This window comes from Diachasma alloeum, unplaced genomic scaffold (assembly GCF_001412515.2).
Source record: "Diachasma alloeum isolate Michigan unplaced genomic scaffold, Dall2.0 Dall_scaffold_00294, whole genome shotgun sequence".
Classification (NCBI taxonomy): Eukaryota; Metazoa; Arthropoda; class Insecta; order Hymenoptera; family Braconidae; genus Diachasma; species Diachasma alloeum.
Genome location: NW_021680433.1, coordinates 688,954 through 704,860, shown reverse-complemented (window position 1 = coordinate 704,860; position 15,907 = coordinate 688,954). Strand labels below are relative to the sequence as shown.

The 15,907-nt window shown below is 36.3% G+C and overlaps 1 protein-coding gene across 1 annotated transcript in view; it reads right to left on the bottom strand.

Annotated features, from left to right (window-relative positions):
• The window catches only part of LOC107039120, a 163,919-nt gene that overhangs the window by 97,310 nt on the left and 50,702 nt on the right, over positions 1 to 15,907 (bottom strand). The window lies entirely within an intron of this gene.

Genomic DNA, 15,907 nt, shown 5'->3' with positions numbered 1-15,907 from the left:
TTCGAAAAAAAAATGATTTAAGAAACTCCTCTTCTTAGTACACATCAATCGTTCAGTGATGAAAACTAGTGGAGTTTTGGATTGTTTTTAGGAAAAATTTTCCAGAATCAATGATCAATTATTCTTATTTTTATTGATTTTTGTCTCTGAAAATCATTTAAAAAATCAAGTTTTTAGAATAATGCATGTTCTACGGTTTCTAGAATTGAGGAAATTTTTTTCTTGAAACTAGAATTTTTTTCTCCAAGAACAATACTAAATTTACACTAGATAGATCTCCTAAACGTATAGAATTAAACATATCAAGTTGAAGGTCATTTGGAACATCCCACCGAATTGAATTTCTCAATAAAATAAATCCCAGGAAAAGAAATGTGAAAGAGAGAACATGACGCACACAGCGTGGAGTTTATCGCGAGAAATAAAGCTGATAGGAGCGAAAAAATTTAGAGTCAACATGTTGAGTATTTCTTACAGGTAGAATAGACTGTCTGTCATTGAGATATTCGATATGTATAGAGAATTCCGTGGTATTTGAATAATCCGATGGTGCCTTGAAAATAAATTTTGCAGTGCAAATGTGTGGGTTATGTGTATTCCACACTGAAGACACGAGAATTCGGGTTAACGTATCATGCACATAAATATATTTTGGTGAAATGTATTCAGTCTTCCGTGACTTCTGTACTGAATTTATTGTATTTTCCAATATTCCAATTTCCTGCATCAAGGAAAAATGAAATGATGAATAATCATGGAATAGTTGTATTCATGGGGTCGTTGGGGTGGAAAAGGCGTTGGGTTTTTGGGTTGTGTGGGTTCAATTAATTTTTCATGCAATGAAAACATGAAAATTCAGTAGTAAAGTCGATTTAGTCAGACGTGGGATCTCTATTAATTGGTGGTTCATTTCGGTAGTGAAGACTTTTCGGAAAAAATATCGTTAGAAATTTTTTATAGACTGCCCCATTCTTTACAAGAAGTGTATTTCGACATTTTTTGGCTAAAATCCCTCATTACCGAGATCATACAACAATTAATGATTATGTATACATCGAGTTTTTGTTAATTAGGTAATCATTTCATCGATGAGTGGTTCCAGGAAGAACTGTCAGCGCATGTTTGTTGTAATAATTAAATGCTCCGTCAGTATCGTCTGTTGACATCTTTTCATATAAAAAAATACTCATTATCGTAATGATGCAATTAATTATTGTGCCGGCGTGAAGCTTTTACTAATTAAGTGATTCTTCCGTTAGTGAGAGGCTTCAGTAAAAAAAGTCTCGAAATACATTCTCAACAAAAAACTGTATGTCAATATTTTTTCGTAATATCGCACATCATTTTTTGTGAATTAGGTAATGATTATGTTGATGAGTGGTTCCAAGAAAAAAAGTAAGCGCTTTTTTAAAATTCGTAAATAATTAAATTCTCTATCAAAGTTGTCTTCTAAATTTGTTTTTCATGTTAAAAAAGTCGCTGGTAAGGTGATTCAACTAATAATTGTATTAATATGAAGTTTTTTATTAAGGATGTTTAAACTATCAACTGAACAACTGAGTTCAAAAGAAAAATAAAATTGACTAAATAAATCATTCATGCTAGAAATTATTCTTCTCATCAAATTAGAAGTGTTGTGGCGTACTTTTTCGGTCACAAAAACAATAATTGAAGATAATGTTCATAAATAATGGAGGATTTGTGACTACTGTGGTAACAGTCGAATTTTGGTCGGGCAACATCGCATGCTTCGGCTAGTAGTGGGGTTGTAACAGCGAGATGAATGTTTGTGTATTATGTTATACGTGTTCACATGCTTCCAGCACTGAATTATCGTCACCGACTTTACCGACCTCGATCAGCTGTTCTGCGGTGTTGTCGCATTGCTCGACCCGTAATGGCGGTCGAATTTTTTTCAGAGGAATTTAAAAATTAATCGAAGATATCACGCCTATATGGCCCCGACACCTACTTGTTCTCGCCGGCGATAGATTCTAAAGTAAATGGCTTGTGATTTTTTTTTCAATATCTTGAGTGTCTAACCCATGCAACATCTCGATCAAAGTTCACACGGTCACGTTTCTTCCATAAGCGTAATGTTACAAGAAGTGATTTTCAGAAATTAATTTCTCACGAGGACGTCTCGATGGAAGGATTAAGATTATTTACTAACGTGTAGCACATGAACCTGGCACATGAGACACTATCAGAATTATGATGAATAATGTGAGTTTTGGTTAAACATCCTTGATTAGGACATTGTCTTGATAATGAGTTTATTCAGAGGAAAATTACGAAAAGTTCCGTAGTTACGGAAACTATTCTACAAATAGTTTTGTAGAAAATTTACTTCTTTATAAAAACCATTTATTGAGATTTTCTCTGAACCTTTCCATTAATAGAATAATTCAGTAATCACGGAAATATCTATGAATTGAGAGTAATGCAGAGTTCTCCGTTACCAACTAACTCGTTGCCCTAGTGTTTCACTGATTCCCCAGCAGAGCGGTCTCAATACAGCACTTTCACTGAATCCCGCGGACGGAAAAAGACGTTTGAATTATTTAATACTCGGTACCGGATTGTTTTTCGATACTAAAAGCCTCATTCTGAAAATTGTCACGAAATTGAATTCACGAAGTCACGAAATTCTTTTTTTTCAAAAGTATTCAAACCAAATCGATTTACGATATTAAAACCTTCATACTTTACATTCTCATTCAATAAAATTCATTCTATTTTTAATGAGTATCTGGGGATGAGAGCCGTCTAGCTAATTTGAATCCACAAATAATTTCAAGATTTATCCAAAACAGAATGACAGCATTTCTCGAGTCTGATATGGGAGGATCCATTAGCGGATTTCGGATGTATAGCGGATGTAATAATTACGTTTCGAAACGTAATCCACGAGCGAAGTAAAATTCAATAAAAAGTGTGAGTCGGAACCGAAATTGTACGAATCGCCACGTAAGTTCTACCATTTGTTCCGTAAAATTTAACCAGCCGTCTGATGACTCACCGCTGTGAGGACAACAAGTCGTTCCATAATTTTTCCCCAACGATTGAGAAATTTTACGGAACGGAACGTAGAAATAACTCACTAGCTCAAGGAGCTATTCACAGGCGAATTGGGTGACACAGCGATTGCAAAATGTAATCGATTACCCAGGATTCCGGGCCTGATTACACTGATTACCATTGCCTATGTGATAACCATGATTACAAATGATTTCGTCGATTACATTCTGTGATTACCAGACATCTGTAATCATTGAAATCACGAAAAATAGTCCCTTATTAAATATGAATTGATGAAATAATTAATTATTAGAACCTGCAAAGAAATGAGAAAGAAGGGGCGTGGATTAGAACAGAGGAATTCAGTCTCCATCACTCCATCTAAAAATTTGGGCATTTATAAGTGCTATCAGCAAAATAAATTTACTGAATATCTACTATTGATGAATAATGAAACGTACCAGCAGATAATTCAGAGATAATTCAGTCGTTGGTTCTTCAGAATAAGAAGAAATTTTAACTCTGTTGAATCAATTTTCTACGGACAAATGCTCTGTGCAAAACGTATTGGCTATGCAAGGTTTTGAACCATAAACCTCTGGGATTCCAAGAAAAATTGATCCAGGGATCTCTGAGACTTACCGTTGGTAGAAATGACACGCTTGAAAATTCAAAAACAAAATTCACGGTCTCACCAAGAGCAACTACGAAAGATTACACTGATTACAAATGATTACAGTAATTACAAATGATCACCACTTGATTACCAAAACTCGATTACAAACATTGTAATTATGTGATTACAATGATTACATTGATTTCACTGGGATTACAATTGATTACATCAGCTGGTGACATCACGATTATGCCTGTGAATAGCTCCTCGCACCAGCTTCATAAAAATTGTAGAACGTTCAAAAAATTTTGATTTTGGAGGCATGATAAGTCGGGAAGTTTCTGTAAAATTTCACTTCTTCGGGAAAAGTTACGTGACAATTTCGTACTTTGTTCGGTGATCAACTAGAAAATTCACTGAACGTTTCAAATTTCTTCTCTTCCATTCCTATAAAAATTGCCGTAAAACGATTCCCTATTGCGGATTACGTGAATTGTTCCGTAATTTTCACTGAATATTTCTCTCCGTGCAATCTGAGAAGGGCTCGATGAAGAAATGATATCAATCACAGCCCCCAATGTTCAATGACGAGAACAGAACTTTTAAAATGATTAATTACGTTTGCTGGTTCAAGTCATATTTAATTAACGCTCAGTGGTTACATTTTCTCCTCCCTCTCTTTAACTTGGTATGAAATATGCGGTTATTATGCACCAGTCCAGGCGTACACACAAGGGGAAGGGCCTGAACTTGCTTCCATCGGCTAATTAGTTGAGTATTTTCCATTCTCGTCGATGGGGCAGGAAAATTTTCCACTGGATCTATTCGGCTCTTTGGCTCGAAATTAGTTTTTGTGCACGAAGAGAAAAGTTAGATGAAAATTACCTAGAAAAGCGTGGCAAGTGGAATAATTGAACTTAAATTTAGTTTCCGTTGATTTTTACATTGAATTCATTAATTTTCGTAGAACTAGGATGCAATGAAAATTTTCACGAAACGTTCTGGAAATTTCAGTCAAAAATGTTTAACAGTAACTCATTCCAGATGAATCACCAATGGAGGGGCTATTCACGGCGAATTGGGTGACACCGCGATTACAAAAAGCAACCGATTACCCAGGATTGTGGGATTGATTACACTGATTACCATTGCCTATGTGATAACCGTAATTACCAAGAGCACAGAATTTGATTACATGATTACAGATGATTTCGTCGATTACATTCTGTGATTACCAAACACCTGTAATCACTGAAATCACAAAAAATGGTTTCTTATTAAATATGAATTAAGGGAATAATTAATTATTAGAACCTGCAAAGAAATGAGGCAGCAGGGGCTAGGATTAGAACAGAGGAATGCAGTCTCCATCACTCCATCTATAAATTTGGGCATTTATAAGTGCTATTCACTAGGAGCAACTACGAAAGATTACACTGATTACAAATGATTATAGTGATTACAAATTATTACCACTTAATTACCAAAACTTGATTACAAATATGGTAATCATGTGATTACAATGATTACATTGATTTCATTGGGATTACAATTGATTCCATCAGCGAGTGACACCACGCTGACGCCTGCACGGAGAGAAAAATCTCTCGAAAATTAGTGTATCTTCTCACCAACGCATGGGACGTGTGGAAGGTGGCACAAGAAAGTAGAGGGAGACACTGAAAAAGTGGGATCCCGTACTGAAACATTCATATGTGGCAGATCCGATCAATCAGTCCCTCATGTATAGATATTCCAAATTTTCTTTTTTTTTCCTCATTGAAGTAGTTTTGAAGAAAATTGCGAGCTAATAAAAAACATTTGTTAGTTAGTACTTTTTTTAAAATAAATTTTTGAAAAATCACCCGTGAGAAAAAAGGCGTTAAAAGGCGATTGATTGCATTTTCAAAAATAACTACATTATATGCAATAGAAGAGCTATCTCCCACTTATTTTTTCTTGAAAAATGAAAAAGTTCTTTTCCCGGCCCAATTTCCCCTTAATTAAACAGAATCATCTCAATAAGAATATCGAAATAATTAGTAATAATTAGGAAAAATCACAATATCTTCTTATTCAATGCAACGAAATTGCGGCGTCAAAGAGATGAACAGAAAAAAATCTTGAGAACATCCTTTACAGCTGAAATAGACAAAGAAGAACTCAACAAACAGGGGATTACGGACTGCTCCACGCCAGAATCTCAAAATCGTTTTGTTTCACAGTTTGCCCTGGCTCTCTACTTCTCAACAACCACTTTCGTTCCCGTCAGTGGAAAATTGGAGCAACTCAAGCCTCAAATACAGTCCTGTTTCACCTTATTTTTGCACCCCTTAAATTTTTTCAACCCCACTGTCTATTTTTTTTCTCAACCTGTACGCCGAGTGACAAGTACATTCGTTCCTCCAAGCTCAAATATCCAGACTCCCCGAGTCTTTTCACCCGTGAGATGGAAGTAGAAAAATGTTGTTGTAGTAAGACAGACTGAATGTTTGATGTTATGTGGGACGAAAAATGATGAAGTGGTGGGGAAGGAGATGTTTGTGGGAGAAACATCAGCTCATGTTACAGAGTAAACAAGTGGGATAGGGAGTGATGTTACGAAAATTCGTGGAGGAATTCTATTTTTGTGAATATATTTGGAAGGAGGAGGTCCAGACGGATCACTGTACATACTAGGTGTTTGAAAGCCGTCTGAATCTGAGATGCTGAATAGTAAAAAAATATATGAATGGCTAAAAGTGTTTGAATGTTGCTTATGATTGACCTATTAAGTGGATAACTCAGGTGAAAAGAAAAATAAAATTGACTGAATAAATCATTCATGTTACAAATTATTTTTCTTACCAAATTAGAAATATTATGGCGTATTTTACCCTTATGCTGTAAAGCCTACTGCTGGATACTAAGCAGCGTTTTAAACACGGTCATGATGAAAAATTTGTTATCTCCCTTAGATTCGGAGGTATTTCTCAAAAACTCAGCTTATTAAATTGACGTAAACCATTTTATCGCATCACTTCTGAAATTTATTCGAATAAGAAAATCAACTGCAAATTCTTGCGTAATTATTATGAGAATCGAATTATTATTGAGAAAGTTAAGGAATGGCATTTCTGGACAATTGAAGAGAAGCGCTCGAAGAATGAATTATTGAATCACGAATGAAGAACGAAAATTCAAAATTGTGAACAATCTCATCACACGAATGATGATTCATTCGTCCAATGTTTGAAATATCCGTTGAATATTCGACTTTAGCACTGAATACAATCTTTGATGTAAAATTTCTCGAATTTCCAGGAGTTCTTATGGAAAAAAAAATCCCAACCAAGAATGCAATGCTGCATTGGGTGGTAAATTCCTCTGGTTGAAATTTGTGGAATTAATGAGCAAAGCACGTTCAATGGGGGTTGACGAGGATATCGCCTTTTACGAGGAATTTGACTAAGCGTATGTGTGGAATTCAACCTCGATGAGACATACCTGTCTCCATCCTGTGATATTCCCTTGCTTCCCTCTACCCGTGCAGTGTCACCTACTCCAATTTCCTCTGGCAGAGGAATGTTTATAACAATTTTCTAGTTTCGATATGTGCATAAAGCGAAAGATATGAGAAAAATCTGCTTATTTTAGCCTTTCTTCTCATTTTCATCAAAACCGTCAATTCAGAATTAAAATCTTTAGATTAATTTTGCTATTTTTCATTCTTTCTGGGTTGATCGAGTTCTCTCTCTCTCCTTTGGTTTCTTTTCTTTTGTATAACTACAAATATTTTCTAAACAATAAAATGAAAAATTGATAATATTGATATTTTTATATTTTCGTTTCAAAACCTGAGTTAATTATTATTATCATCCAAGTTTTTATTCAACATTATGAAGCGAAACGATAGTCGCAGAAGCACCTAGTGCTTTAAAGGGTAAAGATCTACTTAAGAAAAATATTATTTTATCCGGATAGCAAGACAATTGATGATAACTAACTTAATGTTTAGTTGAATTTTTTTATTTAAAATTTTTCTGTTATCACAGAACTGAAATTTACGGTTTTCGACAATTTTCATTCAATTCTTAACTTTCAATGATGAAATTCCTTGAATTTCAGTGGAACAGTTCCTAGATGGTAATTTCCTATAAATGCACCAGAAAATTCTGGCCAAAAATTTTCAAAGTGCAGTAGGGGAGCTGGTGCATGTACCAAGCACCCAAGAGAAATGAGTCGCTTTTTCCAGCCTCGCTCTCTACAAGCCGTCATAAATAGTTAGAATGGATTCTTCGAGGTGGTTACTTGAAGATGTGAAGAGGACAGATTTTTATTAACATTAAACATATTTAATTATGTAATTCAATTGCGATCGGCCAGTGAGCTATGGAATCGAGCTTTGAGGGTAATACTGCCCGGCATGCGTCCAGGCAAGGTATTTTCATCCTTCGTTTCCATTCTTTGGCGCCACTTTGAGAAAGATTTCACGTGAATAATAATAAATTATCCTGAATTTACCCGATGTTTCAGTGGCCACCGACTACCCCATACAATCGAGCTGTCACTTGACTGCCCTCTAGCTGCAGAGTCTAGCAGCCCTATAGAAACCCTGGGCGGCATTACCCACAAACTCTGGGCGAAATTACCCACAAACAGGGAGGCTGATAAAATAGCCAATAATAACTGATGAAGATATTTTTCTGCTATCGAAAAGGTCGCAATGGATGTGGAAATGTATAACGAACATATATTTCGCACTCCATTCAATTATGGGCCAACTGAAAATTTGAAAAATCTTATATTCTGGGGTCGAAATATTTTAAGAATTCGGTAGCAAATGATTTGAATTTTTTTTAACGATGCTTCCACAGGAGAAAATTGAGAATTTCTGTGGAAATTACTTGTTGTTTTCAAATATTTGTATAATAAATTTTTTTTTTCACAGCCAATTCTGAGCGGTACAGGCACAAGCTCCCCTAATATTTTCAATGAAGTGCGATCAAATTTGTTATCAATCTTCATTCTTAACGACGTTCTTCTGAGGATTCGAGTTTTTGCAGTCATGCTATACCTGAAATTTCCTGTGGCATTCTCGAGCAATATAAACCAAAGACATAGCTCACTAAGTAAACTTACAAGCCCACAGCCACCACACTGTGGTGGCAGAGTAATTTCTGAAAATTGGATCCTCACTGAGCGTCACATCAATGAGATCAACGTCCACAAGGGTTCGGTTATTTCCGTTAGATGAACAAAATTGAGAAACATGACGGCTTGTACCTCGATAATTCGTCGGTAATGAGTGAATTTAGGGGAGTTTCCCCCCCAACTGAATTGCCACCTAATAGAAATGCAGTATTTGACGTTTTGCGGTGGAGTGGGGGTAGAATTATTTCGATAATTTTTGGGTAATTCCTAATCCGTTGCATGGCAACCAGAATTATCTATAAACAAATGATAATCCGAATGGAGCTATAGTAATCTGTTCCAATTCACGTGGGCGAAACTGAAGTGTCAAAATATATACGAAAAGAATATAAAATGGAAAATTACTCTATGAACATCGTAGTCCAGGAACATACTGGAATAACTTTGAAATTTGATCTATTTTAACTGAATTTTTGCGATGTGAAATTTTTTTTCTACTATTTAACATTGTAATTTTGAGTAAAATGAACAGTATAAAATGCGCGCAAGAGGAAATGATGTTTAAGAGCGTGTTAAACGCTTCTCTTTAAAGGTATTTTGACTATTGAATCAACAAAAAATTACTCAAATCGTATAAATTTTTACTATGTTAAATCGTAATTTTTTTTACGTTTCAAAATTTTGATTTACACTCTTGCGCCGCTTACATTTCACTCTACGAAACAGCAGAAATTACTATGTTGACTAGTCAAAAGTGCCGCTGGCATTTGAATCGTCGATCGTTTCCATTTCTTAGAATCTCCTTCCTTTCTGTCGACAACGTAATCGATCGGGTGGTGAGGAAGTGACCGGACGCCTAAGTAAACGTGCCGGTTAAAGAAAGATCCTGCACGACCGGCAAAAAATGTAATTCCTCCCGTTTCCATAGGCAATTGTTATGAAGTTTCTAACATCTAGCAACTTTTATCTAAAGTTAATCAACTTTTTTTCTCGGTGCGGTGCTTGAAAAAAAAACGCTCTCCTTTCTCCCCTTCCACGAATATTCGTGTTAAAAGAGGGAAAGCCGGAATTTTTTTTTCATCACGAAAATGAAAAATCATGTTTATGCTCATAAATTTTACGAGTGAGAAATGAAATTTTACCTGCTGAGTTATCGCTTTCTACTATAACGACTCGCAGTTTTTACTATGTTCCACAGTAATTTTTCTTACGGACTCCATCATATTCTAATTCCTTCTCCAGTATTTTTGCATCTGCCGCGTTGTAATTTTTCAATTGTGCTCTAAATTTCTATATTAAACAGTAAATTTTAATGTCTAGCCGGTATGGTCCAGCGTCCAATTTCTCATATTGAAAATTACTATGTTCCCACAGTAAAATAAAAAATACTTTTATATTTTTTCCATGTAGTAGTAAACCCGCCGTCTATCTTCTGGTACAGTCTTACTGGAAACCAGAAACTTTTTTCCCTCCGAACTCATCAACGAGATGATTATAATAATGAAGACAATTCAAATCGACTCATTCAACCACTCATTCTCTCCATATTAACCCAGTTGTCCGCCCACTTATGCATGTAAATGTCTCAACTCCCTATGAAACTCTTATCTTAAGCCCCTCGATATCAGTCAGATCCAGTGGAAAGGGTTGAAATAGACAGTAGTGACTAGAGAATTCTCTCTCCAAGACATTCTGACATTCTGATAGCCACAGCAGTGCCAATTATTTCTTCCGAAGGGGGTGATGACAACTATGTGAGGGTACTGACATTCCTGATAGGCTTATTTGCTTCTCCACCTTGAGGAGTCGTGGAAATGCCTGGCGGACACTGATGGCCCAGATACTGCTGGCAGACTTCTTGCCGATGTTTTGTCTTCTAATAATACCTTCTGAAACTTGAAGAATGCTGAAGTCTTCAGTGAGATTGAAACTTTTTTGTTTATTGGGCCAAATCGCCTGGGGGACATCCATATCCTGATCGGTTGTAGAGAACGCAAAGTTTGAGTTTCTAGGGATATGGAACATTCCATTGCATTCCGATAAAAAATAAATGTTATGATTTTGTATTCCTGTTGCATTTTGGCATATAGAGAGTGAGCTCAACATGAGTCAGTTAACGAAATGGAAAACGAAAAAAATGTCCATTTTTGATAATAAAACTCATGTATAATAATACGATGATTTTCTCATTTTTTATGCTGACCGTCTATCTATTTGTAAGAATTTAAAGTGCGATTAAATTTCGCGCTCATCAAAATAAATGAATCTACATTTCCGTGCGAATAAATTGAGTCCAGATTTTATGATTGAGTAGTCGATCACACAAATATTTTTATTTGTGACCGAGTTACGAGGGACGACGCTGTTAGAGCCTGTTGATGTTCATCATTGGACGTTTTCTATATTTCATCAATTTAAATTGATTAAATTGCGTTTAGAATGAATTTACAGTATTGAAACATTTATTTCAAGTACTTATTGTCTCACTTATATTTTATTTCGTAATATTGAGGCGGGACAAAATAGAATTTAGTTTCAATGTGATATTCAAGATCTACGTTTGAGGTAATATAATTAATTAATTAATTTACTGGTATATGAACATGTGTGAATTTATTGACTTCGTTCGAATTTTTCTGGCATTCATTTTTTGTCTGGGATTGGACAATTTATTCTCTTAGACAACAAACATTGACTTATCATTGTTCCGATTTGTGCTATTGATTTTATTTGGGGTCGTTTTGGCAAAATTCTTAATGATTCTACATTCGATTTTTAGTAAAAAATAATCGAGTTTGAAGAAAAAGTAGAGAGAAATCTTTGAAGAAAAATTACACTACATATTGGTAACCCACCGTTTATCTTCTGGTCAGTCGTTTATCTGCGGGGTGTTTGGGCTGTATCACAATTTTTCATAATTTTATCATTTACTAGGGGGTACGCCCTCTGCTCGCTCCACTCGCCAACCCCCATATGACCCCCATGATACTTATTCTGACCCTTGTGACCCTTAATCTCTCCTTTGTGACAATTAAACTGTTCGTCGCGACCCTTATTACTCTTATTTGGATCTTTAATGTGACCTGTATGACCTGATTTGGACGTTTCTTCTGACCCTTGTGACCCTTAATCTGACCTTCCTGAACCTTATACTGACCTCGAGACTCTTAATCCGACTCATGTGACCCTTAATCTGACTCTCGTGACCCTTATTTTGACCCTCATGACCCTTAATCTGACTCTTGTGACCCTTAATCTGACCCTCATGACCCTTATTCTGTCCCTCATGACCCTTATTTTTTTACCCTTATGACCTCTAATTTTGGAGTCTTAATTTCGAGTACCAAATTTTCATCACTAGAAATCGATTTGGATTTTTATAATATAAAGAGATTCCTTCATTGTTTCCATTTCAAATCATTATTTTTCCATATTTCATAGATTTTTTCCGGTATAGAACTCATGAATGAGCATATTTAGGTGATTTATCAATTTTTTATCTCTTGACGGGCTCCAAATTGTCCTTAATCGTCTATCTATTGGTCTGGTTACCCTATTCCTAACGACAGAAGTTGTTCCTTCCCTGCGTTGTTGCCAACATGACGTCACAAAGTATCAAATGATGTAATATGAAAGCCCCAAACACCCTCGTTCATATAAACGATAAAAAATGGAATGCTTAAAACATCAGTTTCGCTCCCAAAATATCCAATTAAATATTGTAAAATATTATCGATTCGTGTCATCATAAACCCGAAAATTAATTAAATTTTCACTTAAAATTCTGCCCATGAAATAACGTCACGAAATTTCCATCCCCAGAGGCACTAAAATTTTCATTATTTCATGAAATAGTGATTGATGATATTTCCATACACCTGTTATCCCACCCACTTTCCTAAATTGCCCATAATTTGATTGCCTCCAATGAGGGTAAGAGGAAGCTGTGGCGGCGATAGACCGACTGGAGGGAGTTGGTTTTATCGGATGGATAATCGTAACCATAAATCATGGTGGTTGCCCGCTGCTAATATCACTAATGTCGCACGGGGTGTACCACAGAAGCACCTGCGATCATCTGCGAAATATACTGTGTTCCCATGGCTTTGAGATGCACCAAGTGTCTTTGCAATTGAAGTCACGTATAGCACTCTGGATAATTCCAGTGTCAACCGCAAGTCGATTAATTTCGATTTTTTAATGCATGAAGATATTTTTCTTGATGATAGGGGTTAAAAGAAGTGGATAATGCCATTTTGTTAATAAATGAGTTTAGTTACCGTGGAGGCACCAATACCCGAACGTGTTAGACTTTTCCAGTAATAAAATGTGTTTTTCTCATTATGCAGATGTAAAATCGCCAAAAAAATAATTCAGTGTAAACCTCAATATTATTCGCGTAGAAAAAAAAAATTTGATATAAAATTCATGCACTTGTGAATAATAGTAAAAGAAGATTGACGAGTCGAAACGTTAGAATCCGAACGGTCAAAGGGCTCTTGAATCAGTACCCGAACGACCAAAGGCCTTAAACCCGAACAGTGCAATTTCTTGTGCTCGTATACCACGTTAAATAATCCTTCTAATGTGTCGAGTTAATGAAAGTCTTTATTCAAGTAGCTATATATATATATACAATTATTTTTTCTCATAAAGGGTCGTCTTTGATATGTAGTAGAGTCTGTTCACTGCTTCTAAGCTTTGCCCAGTTTTCAAAGGTGCCATTCTGTTTTTCAATTTTCCCCTGTGATAGATCGAAGAAATTTTTTTTTCGAAAAGTTCAGAAAATTTCTGGCAGAATCAATGCAAAAAAATGGCTTCATTTTCTCTCCATCACCAACAGCCTAATACCCTAACCTAAAACAAACTAAATCGATTTCCCCTACAGAGAAACGCTTTCAATACAAACCCAATTAATTATCCGAGGTCTGTCCACCACACCGGTCAGTACTCTCCATCTACCCTCTGCCTTACCCGCAAAAACTCCTCGCTTTTCCCGCCTAAATCGAGACTCCGCAGTTGTTTACGGGTTCACGAGACCCGGCCGGTAAATTGATTGCCTGCCGTACCACGCGCGCTCCCCACTCCTTTCTAAATCACCGCAGGGCCTCTGCTGAAGCTATTCCACTCCAAAAGAATAAACACCAAACAAAATAAAATTCTCGGACGTTTATTTTCACGTCGAATATGTTTGTGACCCGAGTTGTCCCTCGGTGGAAAAAATGAAGGAAAAAAAATCATTCCCGGGGTGAAAAAAAGTTTTTAATTGAACTCAACTCGGAGTAGAATTTTTTTCTCAACCCTCTCGCATCCAAATACGGGACAAAGTGCCATTGCACAAGCGGAATTAAAGGGCTGAGGAGCCGAGAGCTTTTTCATTCCCATTCGAATATATTTTTTTTTACTATGCACTTTTACGTCATCATTGGAGGGAACTTTTTTTAATGGGTCCCGTAAAACGAGACTCGCGGAAATTGAATGGTATGTCTATTCTATTTTTTTTCTTCGGGAAAAAGGGAAAGGAGAGGCGTTGAAAGAAAAACGAAATAACAATAAAAGGGTGTTGGCAAGCACGTTCGAAGCGCCGACAACCGCCTAAGGGACTAGCTACACATTTGTCTGGCGTTCACACGAGAAGCAATATCGTTCCGGTCGATATGTTGCATGTCCGAGAGTCAGAGGGAGGTTCAAATGACGAGACAACCTTAGATAGTTTATCATGAGAGAAAGAGTTTTTCCAGGTCACATGTTTTTTCTATTATTTTCTTTTGAATTCGATTGAATGGAGTAAAAGAATGATGTGAAATATCGAGTTTTCGATATTTTTCAAGCGTTTTATTTCATTCGGGGGGAATATGATGAGACAAAAATGGATTGTTAGAATCATTTTGAATTTATCAAAAGCTATCTTTGTTTGATAATATTTTTTTTTAGAAAAATTTTGTCATCATTTAATCATTTAAACAATTATTTGGCATTGTTAATACGTGAGATAATTTTCAATTTTATCATTTTCGTTACTGAGGCGCGATAAGTGTCAATTCTGCGACTCTTTTGGAGACGACAGGTTGAGGATAATGGCACTGGATTTCGAAGAGGCCCATTACTGCTCCTAGGAGCATAGGTGCTTACCTACGCTCCGCGGTGCTTACCTGCGCTCCGCGAAACGAAACGTACAGCGCCTCTAACGTCCTTTGTCGTAACTTACCGGTAGTGTGGCGGACGGATGAACACAAAAACGTGACTGAAAGTGTGAAAAGAGTGAAAGAAATTAAAAATCGAAATGAATCGTATTATACCGGAAACTCAGGAGGAACTATTTTCTCCCGATATGTTCGACGAGGAAGATGAGGCAAATGACTCCATTGCATCAGCTCACGTTCACTCTCTGGATTATCAAGACATTTCGGGGAGTGACCATAACCCCAACAAAAATGCATCATTTATCCCCGATGATGTTTTGGATAATGCTAAAAAGGCTGAATCCTATTTAATTGCCACAAAGTCCAAAAAAGCGTATAAAAGAGCATATAACAATTTTAAGAATTTTTTGAACGATAAAAAAATTCAAACTATCAATGAGACAGTGCTGATGGGATACTTCCACATGCTGGGAAGGACGATGGCACCTAAATCGTTTCTCATCCAGAAACGATTACGAAACGAATTACTTAATTAAATATTTAGAAATACTGCAACAATCACGCGTAATTTTTCTCTCAAAAAAATCTCTTGTGCTCAATTTTCTAATTTTTTTCAAATTTTTTCAATTTTTAATTTTTTTAAGTATGTGGGGCAAGGGGGTGAGTTATTGTACGATCCATCATATTTTCATATGTTTGGGATAAAAGTTCATGATTATTGTGATTTTTTTCTATTATTTTTTATTTTGCTTATTTGGGTTTGACTGAATGGGGGGGGGGGGGGGTTCGCCCCCCCAACCACCCCCATCGGGGCTTCGCCCCCTGGACCCCCACCTGCGCCCCCACCGCCCTTGTCACGCCTTCGTAACGAAAAAAATATTATGTCATTCGGCCGATGGTGTCGGATTGTGAGTCATGCTGCAAACTTCACACTCCTCACAATCCTCCACCTATCGTTCTCATGACATAATCTACTATTTGTCTATCCTTTTAA